The sequence below is a fragment of the Orycteropus afer genome, unplaced genomic scaffold (genome assembly GCF_000298275.1).
Source record: "Orycteropus afer afer isolate SDZICR_OR568_19922 unplaced genomic scaffold, OryAfe1.0 scaffold00538, whole genome shotgun sequence".
Taxonomy (NCBI): Eukaryota; Metazoa; Chordata; class Mammalia; order Tubulidentata; family Orycteropodidae; genus Orycteropus; species Orycteropus afer.
In genome coordinates this window covers 1,174,710-1,181,172 of record NW_006922125.1, presented here as the reverse complement: position 1 = coordinate 1,181,172, position 6,463 = coordinate 1,174,710, and positions in this window count along the sequence as shown.

The following is a 6,463-nucleotide window of genomic DNA, read 5'->3' as shown; positions in this document are numbered from 1 at the left end:
CCCCTTCTCCAAAGCCAGCCTCCCCTTTTCACTAAATTAGTGTTATTTTTGTGAAGAAAGGTGTTTACTGATGTTTCAGCCTTTTCATCTTCTAATCATCTACTTCCTGGCAGCTTTTTCATTTCTGGCAGATTACTGCTTACCCAAACACAAGGGCCTCAGGCCTAATGATTTTCTGGAGCCTCAGTATCACTGTGAGAATCACGCTAGTCCTGAGCTTGGTTACATAGGAAGTTCTAGACACCATGTTTTCGAATGCCTGTATGTTTTCTTAGTCCCTACAGAACGTTGCACCCACACCTCCGACTTCAGTATTGTTCTGGTTACTTTTGTGCCGCTCTGACAGGAATATACCACAAATGGGATGACTTGCACAAACAGGAGTTTATTCTCTCACAGTTTGGAGGCTTTAAGTTCAAATTCAAAGTGCTGGGCTCTAGGTGCTGGGTGAAAGCCCCTCAACCTTGGGCTTCAGCTCTGCCTCCTGCTCCTGGCCCACTGTAGCTGGAGGCTTTTCTTCACTCAGCTGCTGGCTGCTGAGGCTGACAAGTCCAAGGTTGACAAGTAAAAAGGCACAGTCCCAATGTTACCAAAGCACATGGCAGGCCATTAATTCAAGTCCATTGAAAGTCCCAAGGTTGGCAGAGCATGGCAGGCTGCTGAACAACGACATGGCTACATGCAGGGTTCAAGTGTGCCATAAGCTGGAGACTGTACCCCATCCCCGTTTCTTATATTTGGGAAGCAGACCACATACCCAAAGCAGCTACTCAGCTGTTCTAATAGATTACACCATGGAGTTTATTAGCAATCTCACCATGCTGCCCAGCCACTCAACCAGGCCCAGCCAAACTGACATATAAACTTAACCACCACAAGTATTTTGGCATATGGCATTGCTGGCTCTGACATCTGATAATCTCTGTGGCTTTGGTGTTGCAGAAGGGTGAAAAGGGGCACATTTCTTTTGCTGACCTTGTGGAGAGCAAGGATTCAGATTAAATCACAGAAATCATTGGAATTGTGAGTAGGGATTACTGTTAATTGCCTGGTGTGGATTTATTTGACAGAAAATATCGAATGTGTATTATGAAGTGCATGTTGTGCTGAGTACTATAAGAATTACAAAGACACAATCTGTGTCCTTACAGAACTTAATGAGTTAACAAAAGGCCAGAACAACCTTCAAAATCTTTGTGGACTTAAAAGTTCCACAAATGGGGGGTGGGGAAGTACTGTGGGGATTTAGTGGCTGTAGGACTGGGAAAACTTGACAAAGGAGGTGATGTATGATCTGGCTCTGGTATACAATAGGTGATCAAGAAGTATCTATTCAGTTGGGGTTAGACTGATGAAATATGAGGAAGGATACTGGGAGCAGAGCGAATGGTGAGAACAACATTATGGAGGCAGAGATGATCACAGTGTGGACTGGAGACAGAAAGTGGTTTAGACCGGAGGGGAAAAATCGATGTCGTGGAGGAGTGGGGAATGAGGTCAGGAAGGAGGATTGTAACCTTGAATGCCAGGCTAAGGAGTTGACAGTTTATTTAGTAGGCATTAGGGAGCATTTAAGATTTTTGATCAGAAGAACAATACCATAGATATATGTCCTAAGATGGTTCTGATGGCAGAATTAGTGGGACAGAACCCATAGCTGAGGAGGACAATGAGTGACTGTGGCATTCTGGGTGAGGGGTAATTTGGCCCTGAACTAGACTGGAGGCAAGAGGAGTGCCTTAGGGAGGGTTGCAGGAGATGATGGAAAAGAATTAACAGGGCTTGGCAATTGATGGGATGCATGAGGAGAGGAAGCATTAAAGAATAGCCTGAGATCTTGGGCCACAGAGACGGAGGAACTGGGGTTTCCCTTCACAAAGGTGGAGCGCTTGTCTGAAGGGGGCGGTGTATCTGGTTTTTACACATCTAGTGTGTAGTGAGATTCAACAGGCAATTGGAAATAGAAGCCTGGAGCTTGTGAGAGAAGCCAAGCAAGAGATCAAGATTTGGGAGCCAGCGATTTAAAACAACAACAAAAAACACCCCAAACTCAACTGCTGTCAAGTCAGATCCTTGGGTTTCCAAGGCAGTATTACTATGGAAATAGATTGCCCAGTCTTCTTTCTGAGGAGTAGCTGGTGGGTTTGAACTGCCAGCTTCCTGGTTATCAGTCATATGCCTTAGGCACCATGCCACCAGAGCACCTAATGATTTAAGAGAAGGAGATAAAGTCATGGGAAGGAGTGATATTGGCATGAAAGAGAGAAAATACACATGATAGTTGACATACATTGTGCCATATGTAAGTTGTCGGAAACGACTCGACGGCACTTAACAACAACAACAACAACAACAATATGTAAGTTGTAGGCACTTTTCATGCATTACATCACTTAATTCTCAAGACAACTCTATGAAGTAAGTGCTATTGTTAGTATCATATTTCACAGATGAGGAAATTTGGGGCACAGAGAGGTAAAGTAATTGTCCAAGTCACACCACTGGGAAGTTAGTGTGTGCTCATGACTACTATATCATCCACTGCCATCAGGTTGATTCCAGCTTATGATGACCCTATAGGACAGAGGAGAACTGCCCTTTAGGGTTTCTAAGGCTGTAAATCTTTTTGGAAGTAGATTGTCTTATCTTTCTCCCATGGAGTGGCTGGTGGATTTGAACTGACAAACTTTTGGTTAGCAGCTGAATTTTTTAACCACAGCACTACCAGCAGTCCTTTCATAATCACCAGGCTATACTATATCCTAAAAGATAAAAAGGTGTTTATACATAATGGACAGAAGGAGGAACAGTGAGAAGGACATGAGGGGGGTGAAAGGAAACTAGTGTCACAGAAACCTTGGGGAGGAGCGATTTTTCCATGGCATCAGTTTTTCCCATTTTAAAAAACTAAGCTTAACAGAGATAAAGAAAAAAGCATAAATCATATTGTACAGCTTAATGTAGTCTCACGAAGTGAGCACATCCATGTATCTAGCACCCAGCTCAAGAAACAGAACATCACCAGTCACTACAGTGTGGAGTTACTTTATTTTCCTTTATCCACAATTAGAGAGAGGTCACGATAATGAACATGAAGAAAAAGGTCTTCTTCTTTTTTTTTTTTTTAACAACAGTTGGAGAGAGGTCCTGTAATGAGCGTGAAGAAAAAGGCCACTATATTTGGTGATTAGGCTGTATTCAAGACCTCCCCAAACAACACTGTTGGTAGAATGGTGGGAGTAGAAGCTGATTTCCAAGATTTAAAGGAATGAGTGTGGTGGTGGAGGGAAGATGAGGAAGCCTCAGCACCTCCAGGGCCCAGGGGCTAAAGAAAAGGTTCAGGGAGTCCTGAGCGTCTTTGAAGGCAGAGAGGAAGGAGCTGAGGGAGATGGAGACACTGGAAATCTTTCATACAAAGAGATCACATAGGATGAAGGCAAAGATGGGAATCATTGGCAGAGTTTTCCTTGGAAAGGAAGATACTTTCTTTTTCAGAGATGAGACTACAGGAAGAAAGATGACGGGAAATATTTTGAAGAACAGAATGAGTCATAAGCAAGAGTTGTTCATTGCTGTTGAGTGGATTCCTACTCATGGTGACCCTGTGTGTTACAGAGTAGGACTGCTCTCCACAGGCCTTCCAAGGTTGGGATCTTTTGGAAGCAGAATTGCCAAGCTTGCCTTCAAGGTGCCTCTGGGTGGATTCAAACCACCAACCTTTTGGTTGGTAGTCAAGCACTTAATTGTTCTGCATCACCCAGGGACTCCAAAAGCAAAGGAGAAGGTAGCAAAAGTTTGTTGAGGCTTATAGATAGAGACTTGCTTTCTCAACAGAATGTTCACAACACCTCTCTTTAAAGCCTGCCCATCACCCTGGCTTCTTCCAATAGATTTATGACTGGATTGATTCTCTTCAGCTTAAGTCAGAGACAACCTGAGCTGCAGTCTGCTCCGCCCTTCTTGTGGCCAGTTGACATTATTTCTGGTGGGTTTCAAAGACAGTATAAATAGCTCTCCCGTGGGAGCAAGCTACACTGGGCACCTGGGCAGCCTCATTACACAATCAAATAACCAGCTATCACTTGAAAGGAATCGATGGCAGTTTAAGGTCTGCTTTAGTAGATTTTGCATTTCCATGTCTTACAGTCAAGGAGTTCCAGACCACTGCAAGGAAAAGATGTAACCATGACCTTAGAGAGAGTAGATTCTTTCACTTTCATTAATAGGGAGCCCCAAGTGATAATACTCACTAGATGGTAGGCAAGACCCCTTTAATCTTTCTGGATAGAAGAGTTCTGGCCACTCTTAAACAGTGGAAACACAAGTTTTTTGTTTTCTTGCACCCATCTGGACACAGGCAAGTCAGTTCCTTGCTACCCATTCCTCCTGGAGATCCCTGGGTATTGAGCACAGTGAGCCAAAGTCTGTCTGTGCTTTCCCCACAGAAAGGCTGCAGCCCTCTTGTAAATATATCTCCCAGAAACAAATTTCACTGGTTTAATGGAAGTGAACTAGAAAATGACCCAGCAGAAGGACTGGAGTGGGGGCAGAGGGACGTGTGCCAGTTCTACCAGTACGCCAGAAGCAGCCACACTGGGCCTTTTACTTCCAGCAGAAGACTGTTGACTTTCTAAATGCAACACACTTTCTCATCTACTTAACTGTGTTATTTAAATAAATTGCTTTGCTCTTGAGGGACCTTCTACTCTTTGGCTCAGTGAGAAGCTGGTAGATTGGAATCAGAAAGAGCTGTCAATGTAGAATCTAATAGAGTTTCAGTGTGGGAATATTAGCGGTCAGGAGAAACCTCCCATTAGTTATCACATCTTGTCATTAGATGACATGGATATTACTACAAAGAGTAAATCTGTGGGGAGCACAAAGATGAAAGCTATAAATTGGCCGGAAGAGGTTGTAGGAGATTTCAATGTGAAGGCGAGGGCTTCTCTGTTTAAGATATGACCACCAAACCACACACTCTCCGGAGTGCTCAGACTCCCTGCTGTACTCTAACCTCAGATCACCTTTGCCTCTTGCAGGACTGTCATGTTGGATTATTCATGGGTTTTTTTTTTTTTAAATGCATTTTGTTGAAATATAATTCATGTACAGTGAAATACACAAAACTAAAGTGACATGGGTCAATGCATTTTTTTTTGGCGGTGTTCCCTCCCCTCCCCTCCCACCCATGGCAACCAACAAAGAAAGTTTCCCTCCATATATAAACCTTTTCTTGACCCTCCAGAACAACAAGCATACTATATTTGTCCTGCTGTGATTGACTTATTTCATTCAGCATAATGGCCTCCAAGTTTATCCATGTTATGTGGTGTTTTGCAGATTCTACATTATTCTTTAGGGTTGCATAGTATTCCATTCTATGTATGTACCATAGTTTGATTATATATTCCTCAGTTGATGGACACCTAGCTTGTTTCCAATTTTTGCCATTGAAAATAGTGCTGTGATGAACATGGGTGTGCATATGTTTGTTCTTGTCATGGCTCTCACTTCTTTAGGATATGTACCCAGTAATGGAATGGCTGGGTCAAATGGTATTTCTAATTACAACTTTTTAAAGAATCACCATACTGCTTTCCACAGTGGTTGTACCATTTTACAGTCCTACCAGCAGTGTATGAGAGTCCCACATTCTCGCCAGCATTTGTTATTTTCTATCTTGTTGAACTTTGCTACTAGTGCTGGGGCAAGATGGTATCTCATTGTTGTTTTGGTTGGGCAATCCTACTTCCATAGTGATACTGCCTCGGAAACCCAAGGAGGGGTCGTTATGAGTTGGGTTTGACTCGACGGCACATAACAACAACAACAACAATGGCTGATGATTGTGAGCATTTCTTCATATGTTTGTTGGCCACCTGAATATCCTCCTTGGTGAAGTGTCTGTTTCATGTCTTCTGCTTCATTGGTTCTTTTAAAACAAGGTCAGGACTCCCTCCTTAGTGTTCCCAGCTGATGAGAGTTCAGCACCAGCAGACTAATTTTCAGGCTGGCCTAAACAAACTTAACTAGGGAAGCGGTTTTGCAGCTGAAAATCACATACTGCATGCCAAAGCTAAGTCTAAAGGACTTGCGGCTTTTCTGTTGTTTCTTGTCATCTGTGTTAACTCCTTTCCTTCTTTCGTGGAAGGCACACAGGAGTTTATTATTACCCTGGCTCCACCACTGAATAGCTGTGTGACCTGGGCTGAATTACTTAACCCCTCTGAACTTTACTTCCTCATATGTAAGATGGAAACAACAATGGTACTTACCTTCGAAGATTGCTGTGAGTGTTCAGTAAAGTAATGCACCTGGAGTGCTTAGTGCAGTGCCTAACACAGAAAACCAAAAACCAAACTCAGTGCCATTGAGTCGACTCTGACTCATAGCGACCCCCATTTCTGAGGCTGTAGATCTTTACAGAAGTAAATTGCCCCATCTTCCTTCCACGGAGCAGCTG